Here is a 13,211-nt window from a genome sequence, read left to right on the forward strand (position 1 = left end):
CAACAGCGGTCGGGACAGTGTGCGACGAGGAGCCCGTGGAACGCGTGGGAACCCTTTGGGGCGCGCGGTGGGCGAGTCACACCGCCCACTGCAGCAGGCTTAAAGGGTTTGGAAGCGTGGGGCTCCGATGGATCAGGAGGGAGAAAGGGAGGAGGTGGCATATATGGGGCACTGGAGGGTCACAGAAGGGGGTATCAGGGCCGGAGGCTTGAGGGGCGAGGTTTGGCTTATCAGCGGCGAGGGGAGGGCAGTAGGATTCGAGAGCGCGAGGGATGGGCCCGACCGCCGCTGGAGAAAGATTGCCTGGGGGGAATGGAAGACTGCGGGGGGGGGGGAGGGGAAGAAAGAGAAATGGGGATAGTGGGAGAGTGGGAGAAAAAGAGAGCGCAGGTGCACTTAACGCGAGCTCGCTCCTAAATGAAAGCGTTTCGAAGAGCAAATGATTGCACGACGGGGGAGCCCGCATTTATTCTTGCCTCCCTCTCCTCCCATGCCAGCGAAGGAGAGAGAGGAACTTTCGAAGACACGTTGACGTAACACTACGGGTGGTGGCGAGGGCCGAGCGGAAGCCTCTCTGCGGAAGCCGAGAGGCTTCCGCAGGTTGTTAAAGGGACTTTATTGCTCGTCGCCACGCATTTGCGCATGCATATTTATTAAGAGCCTCGTTCCCAATGAGGATTTTTCCGCGCTGTTGCACCTTCAGGCACTGGGCAGATCAAGGCGAAGGGAAAATATTTCTTCATTTTGGAATTAAGAGGTGGGGTATCCCGAGGAAATATGAAGTAAAATTCTCAGATGAAGTCATTCCTATCAAGATATAGCCATGCCTTATCTGTATTCACAAAACGTTAAAGAAAACAGCCCTGATAAACCTAGCAATCAAACTGCATACATGTAGCATAACTTAGTATCTAGTGAATGAAGCACGACATATAGCAACACGAAGGAAAAATTCTAACAAATAGCCATTGTATTCAACTAAAGCGCTCTTTTATAATAACAACTCCAGAAAGTTTTTATTAATTGTGTGATATTTTGAAAGTAATAGAAGGGATCGTCTGTTTAAATTTATCGCGAACAGTACGACAATCAGTCAATTCTTTGAAATGTCGTCACCAAGACAAGGCATACCAAAAGCCTCGAAGTAGGCTCGTTTGCAACGCAATTTAAAGCCAAGAATCTCTCTATTGATTGATAGTTGGGAAAGCGGCCGTGTATGGGGAAGACAATTAGCTGGTATTGTTTAAGTTTGATTAATCAAAAATACAGCGATGGTGCGCACGCTTCATGCACGTGTAAACAAATTACGTTCCTTTCATCGCTACTGCATAAATTTAGCCGCACATTCATGAAATGCCATTTTCAATCAATTGACTAATCCCTGATTCATCCAACAGATAGAAAAGCGTGACTTTAAATAATTTAAGTAGAATTCTAGCTTTATTGTTGGTGACTGAATCATTTTAATTGGCTAACAATACTTCGCTGAATTACGGAGAAGATATGGAATTTTAAATATACTCTTCTACATAAAACTTGCTAATCAAACTTTTACCTATCTGTCATCATTTTAGCAAGGATATTAAACGTGTTTGCTTATAAATAGAAATTTCATAGAGTATTAAATCAACTCCTTATCTGGTACTAGCGCTGTAAATTGATTATAATTTACATATTTGCACTATTAGAGAACTGAATTAAAAACCCCTTACTGAAAGCACTCCTTAAACATTTATTGAAGCAATAAAAATATTCTATATAAAACCTTATAGAAAAATACTTGAAACATGATTACAGCTAATGAAAGAATTTATATACGTGACGTAGGATCATTATTTTATACCAAATCCTAAACAAGCGGAGGTGATCAGTACAGTAGCTATCATTCAACAATATTTTCAGTCTCGACGATCCTCAGTTGCTTCTAAGGCACGGTTTATTATACATTACAATACGTTTTACTCTGATCATTAATCAATTGAATATGGTGAATCATGATGTATTTCTGAAAAATATTTGAGCTCAAAGTTCGTTCCAACTCCGACAAATTTTAAATTTCTAAACCTTAGCATTAAGATAATTGATAGTAAATTGTATTTTCCTGTATTTTAATTTTATTCAAAATATTCCGTCACGCCTTGCCTCCCTATCTTAAGGCAGTTACTTCGAATTCCCCCCCGGTTGATTTAATCCTTCCTTCATCTAAGGAGTGGTATTTCTCCGCCATAGAGCCCGTTCTTGTTGATTATTAATGCCCTTAAATGCGAATTTAAAGACATTATTTGTGCTTTTTATGTTCATTGAAAGACAAATAAATAAGAACCAAAATTAAATCAGGAGTAAATAATATCTTTTCATAGAAAATCAATGCATTACAGTCTACCCGTAATTTAGAAATCAATAATGTCAAAGGATCAAGTCTGGAATTGATGGAAAAACCTCGAGCAACTATAAACTCCGACCCCAATACATACACCAAGGTATTTCTCCTTTTCAGCGCGCGACCCCAATCCTCCAGAATACCTCTTTTCAGAATGTCCAGCTGCCTCCGCGAAGAAAAAAATGACCAGATGTAAAAGGGGACAAAGGATGGAAGGAAGAGCATCAAGACATCAAAAGGAGGGGAAATATGACGAGAGAGGTAGGAAAGATGAAAGGCGAAGCTCATAAGGTTAGGACCGAAATGGCGGTGAAGCGACTAATTGCATTAGTACTTAAAGTCTTCTGAGGGAGGGAGGGAGGGTCCACGGGCCGTGGCCGTCCTTCGGGAATCAACCCCCGTACGCCGACGACGAGTCACCCGGCCACCCCTTGAATCCTCGCCCACCCTCGAATGGAGCAGATTGACGAGGGTGAAAACCCTCCTTTTTCATTTTAAGAGGGACGTCTTCGGTGGACGAAAATTAGTTTTCCTCCCTCTCTACAGCCTCCCCTCTCTTCCCGTACCCATTCTTCACTCTCTTTTTTTATCTCGCATCACTGAAGAGAGAGCGAGAGAGGGTGGAGAAGGGAGGGTTGGTTGAGCTGTCGTTTGAAGCGCTGAGAGCGAGAAGATTGAAGTGGCCAAAGGAAAACGATTGCGCAGAGGAATGGAAATATCGAGGTTAAGATTGGAATCGAAGATTAGGGAGAACTCGGCTCGGAGATTCGTGAGACGGGAAGAGCAGGGGGTGGAGAAGAGGAGAGGTAGGAGAAAGAGAAAGGGAAGAGGGGTTGGGAAAATAAGAGAAGAATGAAATCAGGAAGTAAAAGGAAATATATAAAGGGAAGGCGGAAGGATTGAGGGCGAGGTAATTATGAGGGGACACACGCTTGAAAACCTCCATATTTGTAATACATCGAGCGTTCTCGCAGTCTTCAGACGGGAAATAGTGGCCAAAAACATTATTCCATATGGCACACGAGACCGCAAGCGATGTACACGCCCGCGATTAGAATTCAGGGGCATTTAGAGTATTCAATAGGATTAAATATTTTTTTCTGAATAGAGCGACGCATCCAGGCAGAGCGTACTTTCGACACTATTTGAAAACAAGCATACACCCGACGCTAACCATTCTTATTTCCCTGGGGGACATTTCTTTTCATATGCAAGCAAATGTTCGAGACCACTTGAACGGAGGAACCGGATGGCGGATTCATTGTGAAAAATGGGAAGAGATTCCACGAGCACACTATGCAGTAATCCCTGAGGCGATTTTAACCTATTACAGGAGCGATTTGTCTGGATTAGTGCGGCGAATGATTTTGAAGCGTGAAGGATAACGAGAACCATACGCTCAGGTTATTTTCCATTTGTAATGAAACCACGAGCACATTATCAAAACATGATAACGAATGATTTAATTAATAGTTCCTCAATGGCGTTATGATAGTGTATTTAAGGGAAAATTTTCGGATTTAATGTGAGCAACGCTGACTGGAATTTCCTGCTCTAGCTATTAGATTTCGAGACCCATTGACCTCGCGCAAAATTAATTGTACATATACTTATTTCGCTACTACCCTTTTAAAGCCTTCACTTCATCAACAAACAAAGCTGTTATTTTGGCACTAAGGGCCAATTTTCATCAACATTAAACATTGCTTGATCGCCGATTAAATTTCCGCCTCGATTTAGTATTTTCTTTCGTTTTTATCAAAGATAAACAGTAACCTTTGGTGAAAATAATTAGGTACCTAAAGATTACCAAATAATCACTCAGTCTACAAATAACTGTTTATGAGAGGCAATTTTTAGTAGTTGAAAAAATACTTTAATTAATGATGGATTGAGACTGTTGATTGACAGCAAGAGGAAAGAGAAACTGGGTGTAAGTATATTTGCACGAATCACGGGGACGAGAGGAAGATCAGGGGATAAGCATATATTTTAAAATATGTTAAATATTTCGAGCCTAACAGTATGCCGGACTCCTGAAGAAATTTCAAGGAATACACACTGAGTTTATTTTGTAAATAACCCTTGGAGAAGTATATATACGGAGCTAATTACGAGAACTCTATCCCTTTTATCCTGAGTGACTTCTACAATTTGTGAGAGATCATTTCCTAAACCAAAGTATCAAAACATTTGGGAATACTTTGCGTCGAATGAAACAATTGGACCTTGAAACATGAGACGTCTCATCTCCAACCTTCTGCTTCTTAGACTTTCTCTTCACTAATGCCCTCCAAACTTTGGGTAAGACCATTGAGACCGGGCTGCCTTCGACGAAGGCAACAGAAGACAAGCGGGCAGCTCATACTCAACGTAGAAAAGTATTGGACTAAGATCACAAATTCTTGCCCTTCTTGTGCAAAGAGCCGGAGATGAAAGAAAGAATGCCAGCGTAGGAGAGCAGCTGGCGAGCGTAAAAAGTAGGAAAGAAAACTGAATGGTGTCGACCAGGAAATTGGAGAAAATTTTCCGATCCTTCTTTCTTGGGAAGAAATAAAAAAGATGACCTGCGGAAGAGAAGGGAAGAAAACTTGGAGATGAAATTTTTTTCACTAGCTTGAATTTGGAGGAGCACGGAAATATCAATCCTTGCGGATTAATAAAAAATGCTGGGTCAAGTGCGGGGGCGTGAAAATGTCGACAATAAAGAGAATTTCAAACAAAAGAGGTCGAAAAATTATTTTTTAGTCCTTGAAATAACACAATCAAACAATATTCAAGTTAAATATTCGGAAAGTATGGTTAAGGAGATAATATTGATAAGATGAAGATAATATTTTCACAACTGGAAAATTCTGCAAATAATATGAGTGAGTTCCTCGGGAGGAGACTAATAAAGCCACTGGCGTCACAACAGAGACAACCAGCTATTTCAATTAAAATGCCAGCAATGTCCGCTAACATAAAAAGATTTTTTAAAAGAAATATACGATACTTCAAAACAAATCTATTGTATTTATATTCAAATTTTAAACATTAAATAAACTGTTAGCTGGATTATTTTCTCAAGTTTTAGCCTCATAAGTTCTGCATGGGAATATCAGGGACAAATTGACAGCAACAGCTTTAAAAGACTCATCTTTTAATTTGGAAAAGACCTTGGCCATCTGAGGATCAAAATAGAAAATATGCAAGAAGATTCCGATATTCCTTGTCTCGCTCTCTCATTTGAATCTACCCAAAGATCTGAAATATCTACCCAACCAAATTTGGACTATTAGCAAACAAGCAGAAAATACTGCTTTGATTAGAAGTATACATTCCATCGAACATATATTTAAAAATGTTCATTAATAATAGTTCAATTACGCTCCAGTTAAAGTGAGTTTTCATTGAGATGAGGAATAATTATGAGTATTTTCACTCGATAGAATTTACAAAGAGATTAATTTAACTAATTATACAATTAATTGTGGAAGCGATGATCTCTCTTTCGCATTTTCCTCGGCATTATCAATCTCAGTATCGTATTGAACTACCGTAGTCCTGCACAGGCAGCTCTTTGTATAAACGTAAATATTGACACTTCATCAGTTTATCGCCTCGCCGACAAACAATGGAAGAGGAGCACAAAACGTGTGGCGTTCATTTAGGAAGGTCTTTGCTAGTCGATAAGTTTCAAGAACAAAGCAAATGCCTCGAGATAGCGGCAGAGAGCAGCGAGAACTCATTAACGTGCCGAAAACTGCCGTCGGGAGCGGCGTAACTGCCAAAAACAATGAAAAGAGAAAACTAACTCTAACTCCTCCCCCTGCCTCGCCTCAAAAACTCCTAAATTCCCCTCCCCCAATCCGGTCTGGAAGGCGAAATACGATTAGAAAAGGTCAATTGCGAAGAAAGCTCGCTAGGAGATGTCATCAATCACGCGACAACGAGGGCGAGGATTTTTGAAAAGGAGTTGGCGCCACTTTCCGCGGAGAAGGCCGCTGCGAACAATGCATTGAGGTGGGGTGGAGTCTTTGATCCTTAAGCCTTTTGGAAGGTTTGAGTGAGTGGGCGGATGGGAGTGGGTTTTGTGGTGGGGTTTCCTCCTCGGGGTTGGCGGTCGGCGAATTCCATCGCGTCGTAATGGGATTAATCGGGAAGGGGGTGATGGCATGGGGGAGAAAGGAAGAAAGAATACGGGGGGGCGGAAAGGCGCGCGTGGAACAAGAGAATTCTCAAAAAGCAGTTGGGGAGGTGGTTTGAGAGGGGGTGAGGTGGACAGGGGTGTGGGGCTTAGGGGGTGTCGGGGCGAAGCATCGCGGCGAAGCCGAAATGTAAAAAAAGTGAATCTTCCCCTCCCTGCTTTTTGAAGTGGAGAGGGAAAGATTAAACGGATAAGAGGGGTGGAATGACGAGGGGGGGGCGAAAAAAGCGTTGGGAGCTTATAAAGGATTATTAGGATGCGGGGACGTGAATTGCGCAACGGCGAATTCTGGATGCGTGGGATCGGAATAATCGGTAGGTGAAACAATGATGATGCTCCCTCCTGTGAGGGGAAAGTGTGGCGTTATGAACTCAAAAGACAATGCCTACCTTAGGTGGGGAACCCTTTCATGATCTTAACTGAGTTTCCCGCACGAGCACGTCAGCACTCACAATGAACTGCACTGCCTCGCGTGTCATCCTTCGGGATAGGAATGCGAAACAGCTCGATTGAGCACGTAACCTTCTTTTTATTTAAAATTAACTTCTGGGTTTGGGACACGCACATTCTGGCGACGTAATTAAAATAATTACCTAAGGATAAAAAAATTAAGACTTGTCACTCAGAGGGGAGAATCCATTAATTGTTCAACTTTTTAATTAACAGGATATAATAAATTTATGAAAACGAAACCTATAAATTTTAAATGACACGTCGTTTGTCATAATTAATCTTCCTCCAAGGATGAATTCTCCCGGGAATTAAATGCTTAAAAAACGAAAGTTCTTTCTTCTATTTTTTTAAATTTTATTTAACGCGGACTATTGGAAATCCTCTGCGTTTCTTCCCATAGTTGACAGATACATTTCTCCACCGGAATCAGTAAAAAGACGGAGGAATAACAGGTCTGCGTAAACTTCTAGAGGAAAACGTGCGCACCGGTATAGTCAGAGTTAAAATGAAGCTAATAATTTATATAATTCTTAGAAAAGCAAATTTGAATTAGTCTAAGTGGAATTAAAGTAAGATTTTATTTTCATCCCGATTTTGTCTTCAGAAACGTATTGAGGTTGATATTTTTGGTAAGATAAAATTTTAAAGATTAATGATACCACGTCAAGCCGACATTAATTGATATGATGCGAGGCCACGATTAACGTTCTTAGCGCCATAATGAATGGCAGTAAATATTTTTTAGATAGATCGAACAGAGACGCTATGGGATAATTCCAATGCAACGCCGATTAAATCTCCTAGCAAGTTGTATGAACAAAAATGAAAAAGAAAATCATTATTTATATTTAAGAGCCCGTAAAACAGTAATAACAAAAGTATAAACATATATGTAAGGCTTAATCCAAAGATACATAAAAGTTGCTTTTTATTATAATTACTACCCAAGAAAAAGAATCATTAGAAATATTCAAAACTTGAGTAAGTAGAATATCTATTTCATCCTTTAATTAATCATGTAGATGACATATTTTGCACAATGATCTCAGGAGTCCTCAACCATAAAACTGGATAAAATATGTAACATAAATGTTTGATATATAGCTGTCTCTAATTTTAGTAAAAAGCTAAACTTTGGCAAAAAACGGTGGCGAAAATAAAAAATTAGGTGAATTCATTTGACGTTAAGTCCAACTTTCTAAATTATTAAGGAATAAGGTACACTTAATGTGAAACACTACTCAGAGAGTACACAATGACCTTGGGATATCGCTCTTAATAGTATGTGCAAACACTCACTATTCTGCGCATTCTAGCTGTTTAGTAATCTAGGGCCCGGGCGCCTGAATGCCAGTGGAAGCTCTCAAACGGGAGTTCAGAGAATTATTTGATTCTGTAGAAGGCTGACTAGGACCGTCCGAGGGCGCACGACTAAGAAAGATAGACGGGGGAGGGTTCGGGGAACGGGTGTGGGAAACAGGGTTACAGGGGTCATTCCTTACCTTCACAAAGGGTAGAAGAAGCAGGGGAAAGGGGGGAGGATGTACGGCGTTGGATGGACGGTCCTCAGATGGCGATACTGGAGGACGGGAGGTGGTGTACACCGGGATCTGAGACTGGGGACCGAGCTCATCCGAGAAGGGTTTTCCTTTGATAACAGCGTCACCCTTGGAAACGAGGAGTGAGAGTGGGACAGGGTTCGAGGTCAAATGATGCATGATAGGGGTGAGAATCCCCTCTTCCCTCGTAAGGATATAGCTGGGGTGAAGGAGGGTGAAGTTGGGATGCGTAGCTGACACGATAGGGAGAGTGGGAGAGAGAGAAGGGATCAACGTATAGGGATTAGGGATATTGGGAAGATGACGATGATGAATAGAGCGAACTGAGGGACAGACTTCAAAGGAATCTTAAGCCAAATTTTCTTAAATATACCCCGCGCTCTTACGTACACCGCAACTTAAATTCTTTAACCAATAATCGGGAAAACCAATGCCTCTTCCAAAGCCGATTATGGAATTTTTAAGCACAGCAGTCCATGCTCACGACAGTGTCGGAAATGCAGGACGCAATTTTCCCTCAGTCATCCTGCAGGCGAGGAACACACATCTCCGCAGTTCTACATCTTAAAACTATCACGGTTATTATTTTTCTGAATAAAGACGAAAATATCTTATTCACAATAGATTCTTATTCTACTAATGTGACGAAACATGGTGGGAAAACTTTTTAGATTTATTCCGCACTTTTTTCACCAGAGAAGTTATTACTAAGCTATTTCATAAAATTTCCAAGGAATGAGACAGTAGCATAGTGAGCACAGAACTTACAATGACCAAAAGTGTTGTTCGTTGCGTTCAAATTTGGTTGAACACACAAACGACCACCGTGTGTTCAACTAAATTTTGCTAAGTTATAAAATTTGACTCAAATGAGGATATCGAAGATTGCGCCCTGGAAAAAACATGAATGCCCCTAAGGCACTAGGAAAACCTTGAATTGGGTCGAAGTGTCAAGAATTCATCGCCTTTTTGGAAAACAATAAGATTAGACAAATGCTTGCCGAACGTTAACTAAGGATCGTTTGGGGTCATCAAATTTTCCTTCGGGGTTCGATAGGGGTTCAAATGTATTCTTTCTTATTATATGGGCAATGAATTTCATTTTTGTAATATTTCGGATTCTATCAATGAAATCTTACTCCATCAAATAAATTGAATGCTGAATTAACTCATTTAAGGATTTTAAAGGAAAGATTAAGGTAGTCACAATGGCTTCAAAGAATCGCTATCAATTAAAAAAACCAACGTTTCGCGAAATAAATATCATAGCAATTATCTTACACGCTGCCACAACAATTTCCTTCTACAATTATTTTTTGCGTGTTCGTTTGCACTTCGGAAACGCGTGAATAATGTAAAACAGAAAATATATATGTTTTCCCAATGAGACAACGCAAAAGTAAAACACAACAGGGGACCTTAAAATACCGATGAATATTCATTACACGGTTTCTCAATGCATAGTTAAATTCATACACAATATTCTATTTAAAAAGCACAAGGAAAGCTGGTTGTTTCTATTCCCGGCAGTTTATTATTTTGACAGTCATGTTTCCGCCTCCGTTATCGTGATGAAGCTATAACCAGGACCCCGATAAGAAATGACCTCACACTCAGATGACATTAAGGATGTCGTATGTATCGTCCCATTTTGACTCCATTATGGAGCAGGGCCCAGATAGCGCGGGTGAACGCGGACAATGGCTGTTAGCACCCAGAGAAAAGTGTCCTTATCGCTGGTCAAAGCAGAACGAAAGATAACTGATCGCACATACATTGCAAATGAATTATTACTCGGTAATATCTATACCACTTGATATGATTCCCTAATTATACACTTACAGGATGTCATACAGACACAGGAGCGGTTAAATTGCTGGCAATGTGCTAGGCTTCCTTTTTAGACGAGTAACCCCATGGGATCCAGTGGAAGAGTGCTTAGTCCCTACGCGTCAAAAAGAGACGGAGATAGGGGAAGAGGTACATCCTCACGGGGAGGGGGGAGGAAGGCAAAAGGGACGTCCCTTAATCCCCACGGGATTACCTGGCTGCAGTCTGAAAGCCAGGACGTAGGTAGGTACTTAAATGTGTGCCCTTCCGTGCCAGCACTCCACTACCACTCTTTATCTCTCGGTCGGGGAGATGGGATTTACTTAGCGGAGGAGCCAGTCCAGTCATGAGCCTGCAGCCATGAATTCGAGCGGAGCGGGAACGAACGCAAAGACGGAGGTTAAGGGAGGCGACGCCGCCGCTTGCTGGAAAGAGCGTTGAGAGTGAGATGAGGGTGGTGAGCCTGGCTACAAAGCTTGCGCCGGTTGTCCGTGCCGTACTGTCACGGGGGGTGGACGACATGACGTTGAAAATTCTGGTTAGCTACCTTCCCTACTCGACACATAAGCGCCTTTCTCTCGCTCTCTCCCTGCAACTTCAACCTCCACACGGTCGGAGTACACAAGCCGGATGATGAGAAAATTGCTGAGGAAGCAAAGTTTTTTTATGTTTTCCTCATTGCAGGTGCGCGTTGCGCGGCTAAATTTTCCGTGGATAAAAACGAGGAAAAAAATTAAAGAGTTCGGAGGGAGGGAGTTTTCCTTTTTTCCATTTTCCTGGGAAACAAAAGGATATTTTCCCCCACCTCTTTTGGAAGACACGTAAGCGAATGGGAGAGAGGTGGTGGGACAATGTGGGCAGGGAAATAATAAGAAGGGGGCAAACCGGAGTCACTGGGTGACTGAAATAAAGCGAAAGCGGTGCCGTACTCGGAATTTTAATGGCTCAATTCCAACTTCTTTGCTAGCGATTGCCCCTCCCCCCTCGGTGTGTGGCTTGGGGTGAGTGACTTTTATTTGTCAGAGAGACGGAGTGGATTTTGGTCGGTGTTAAAGATTATCGGGTAAGGAATTTGGCTAACGCACAGGCTAAAGCTTATTGCTACATATAATACACCTAGCTGTTTTCTAAACGCTCAGAGCTTTCTTCCAACTTTTGAGGGTGATTGTGATCCATCCCTATGTTTTTTGATCATTATTTAAGATTGCCTGATAATTCATTACTTACCAATGCAAAATACGGCGTGGAAACTGTTATTACTGTTCAGGGAAATGATTTTACTTCTTGAAATGGATTATGAAAATATTTTTTCGCCCCTGTATACACCTGCAGCAGACGTCCTTGTTTGCGCTTGAACATAGATTTAGTCTATATATGACAAAAACAAACAGTACCCAAAAATTAATTTCAAATATGGAGACGGAATCAAGATTTTTCTTACTATCAATATACACAACACAATAACATTACTGAAAAAACATATGCAAGAAAAATAATGATTTCCCGTATCTTTTAAATTGGTTAATACTGTAATTAGCAGTGATTTACGAAATATATATATATATATATATATATATATATATATATATATATATATATATATATATATATATATATATATACGAAATGGAACGCTCTTCGGCAACGCACAAATATATAAAAACACATGTAGATTTTTACACCATAGAGACACAAAGAAAGGACACTCACAATATGTTGTTTTGACGCTTCGACGGCTCGCCCGTCGTCTTCTGATTCTGAATCTTCGGATTCTGATGTGTTTTTATACGTATATATATATATATATATATATATATATATATATATATATATATAATGGCCATCTAATGAGAGAAAATTAATATGCTCACAAGCACAACAAAACGTAATTTTAAACATCGGAAAAGCTCGAAAATGATGTAGGTAATTTGAAAATTTGGATGAGATGGTATGGATTTTTAATTGGGGAATTGTAGAAATAATTCAGTTAATAATCCCCACTTTCCAAGGCTCAGCAATTAAAGCAGAACACTGGCTCCCGCAACAACAGAAATTGATCAACTGCTTCTTCATCGCCAGAGGCGCCTTTCCTGCAAATGGCTCGAGAAGTAGTTAATGAAGCGCTGAAAATGATAGGGCGAAGGGAAATGGGAAGAGGGAATGATAAGGGGCAGATATAAAGGGGGGGGGAATGTCTTCCGAGCACCACCGGCTTCCTCCGACGTCGTCCCCCGAAGCTCCAATAAGACCTCGTCCCAATCTCTTCCTTTTACCCAACCCTTCGAGGTGGTTTAATGGAGCATCCGGATGGGATCTGCCGCCTTCTAAAGGGGCAGGGCCTCCAAAGGGCTGACGGGCCGTAAATCTCGTCACACCTGGAAACCAAAATTAGCACGTCTGGCCGTGGGAGGTTAAGGAACCTTCCCGGATTCCACTGCGTCTGTGGCTCATATGCGAGGAATATTCCTGGTAAGGAGTATGGGAGTGACGCGTGGAAGAGGGATTGTTGTAGCCTGCCGCGTAAAAATGACAATCCACAGCGGATTACAGCTAACTCCTTGCGGTTGAAACAAGAAACATTCCCTGGAAAACAATTGAGTCAGTGGTATGGGAGGAAGGAAATATCCCTCAAAGGCTGTTGTTACAGGATACATCTTCGCTATCTGGAAGTGGCATCTTTCTCTTGTTGCATGGATAGTGTCGGATCACAAATCCTTCCGGGCTTGAGCGAATGGGAATAACGAAGTGAGTGCGCGAGTCAAGATGCATTCCGAGAAAATGTCCCGTGGATATGTTTATT

The 13,211-nt window shown here is 41.3% G+C and overlaps 1 protein-coding gene across 1 annotated transcript in view; it reads right to left on the reverse strand.

The window, feature by feature from the left end:
• Window positions 1-13,211, reverse strand: part of CadN (neural cadherin) — a 1,574,690-nt gene that overhangs the window by 153,268 nt on the left and 1,408,211 nt on the right. The gene's annotated exons all lie outside the window — the stretch shown is intronic.

Source organism: Hetaerina americana, unplaced genomic scaffold (genome assembly GCF_022747635.1).
Source record: "Hetaerina americana unplaced genomic scaffold, ioHetAmer1.1.p SCAF_5, whole genome shotgun sequence".
Taxonomy (NCBI): domain Eukaryota; kingdom Metazoa; phylum Arthropoda; class Insecta; order Odonata; family Calopterygidae; genus Hetaerina; species Hetaerina americana.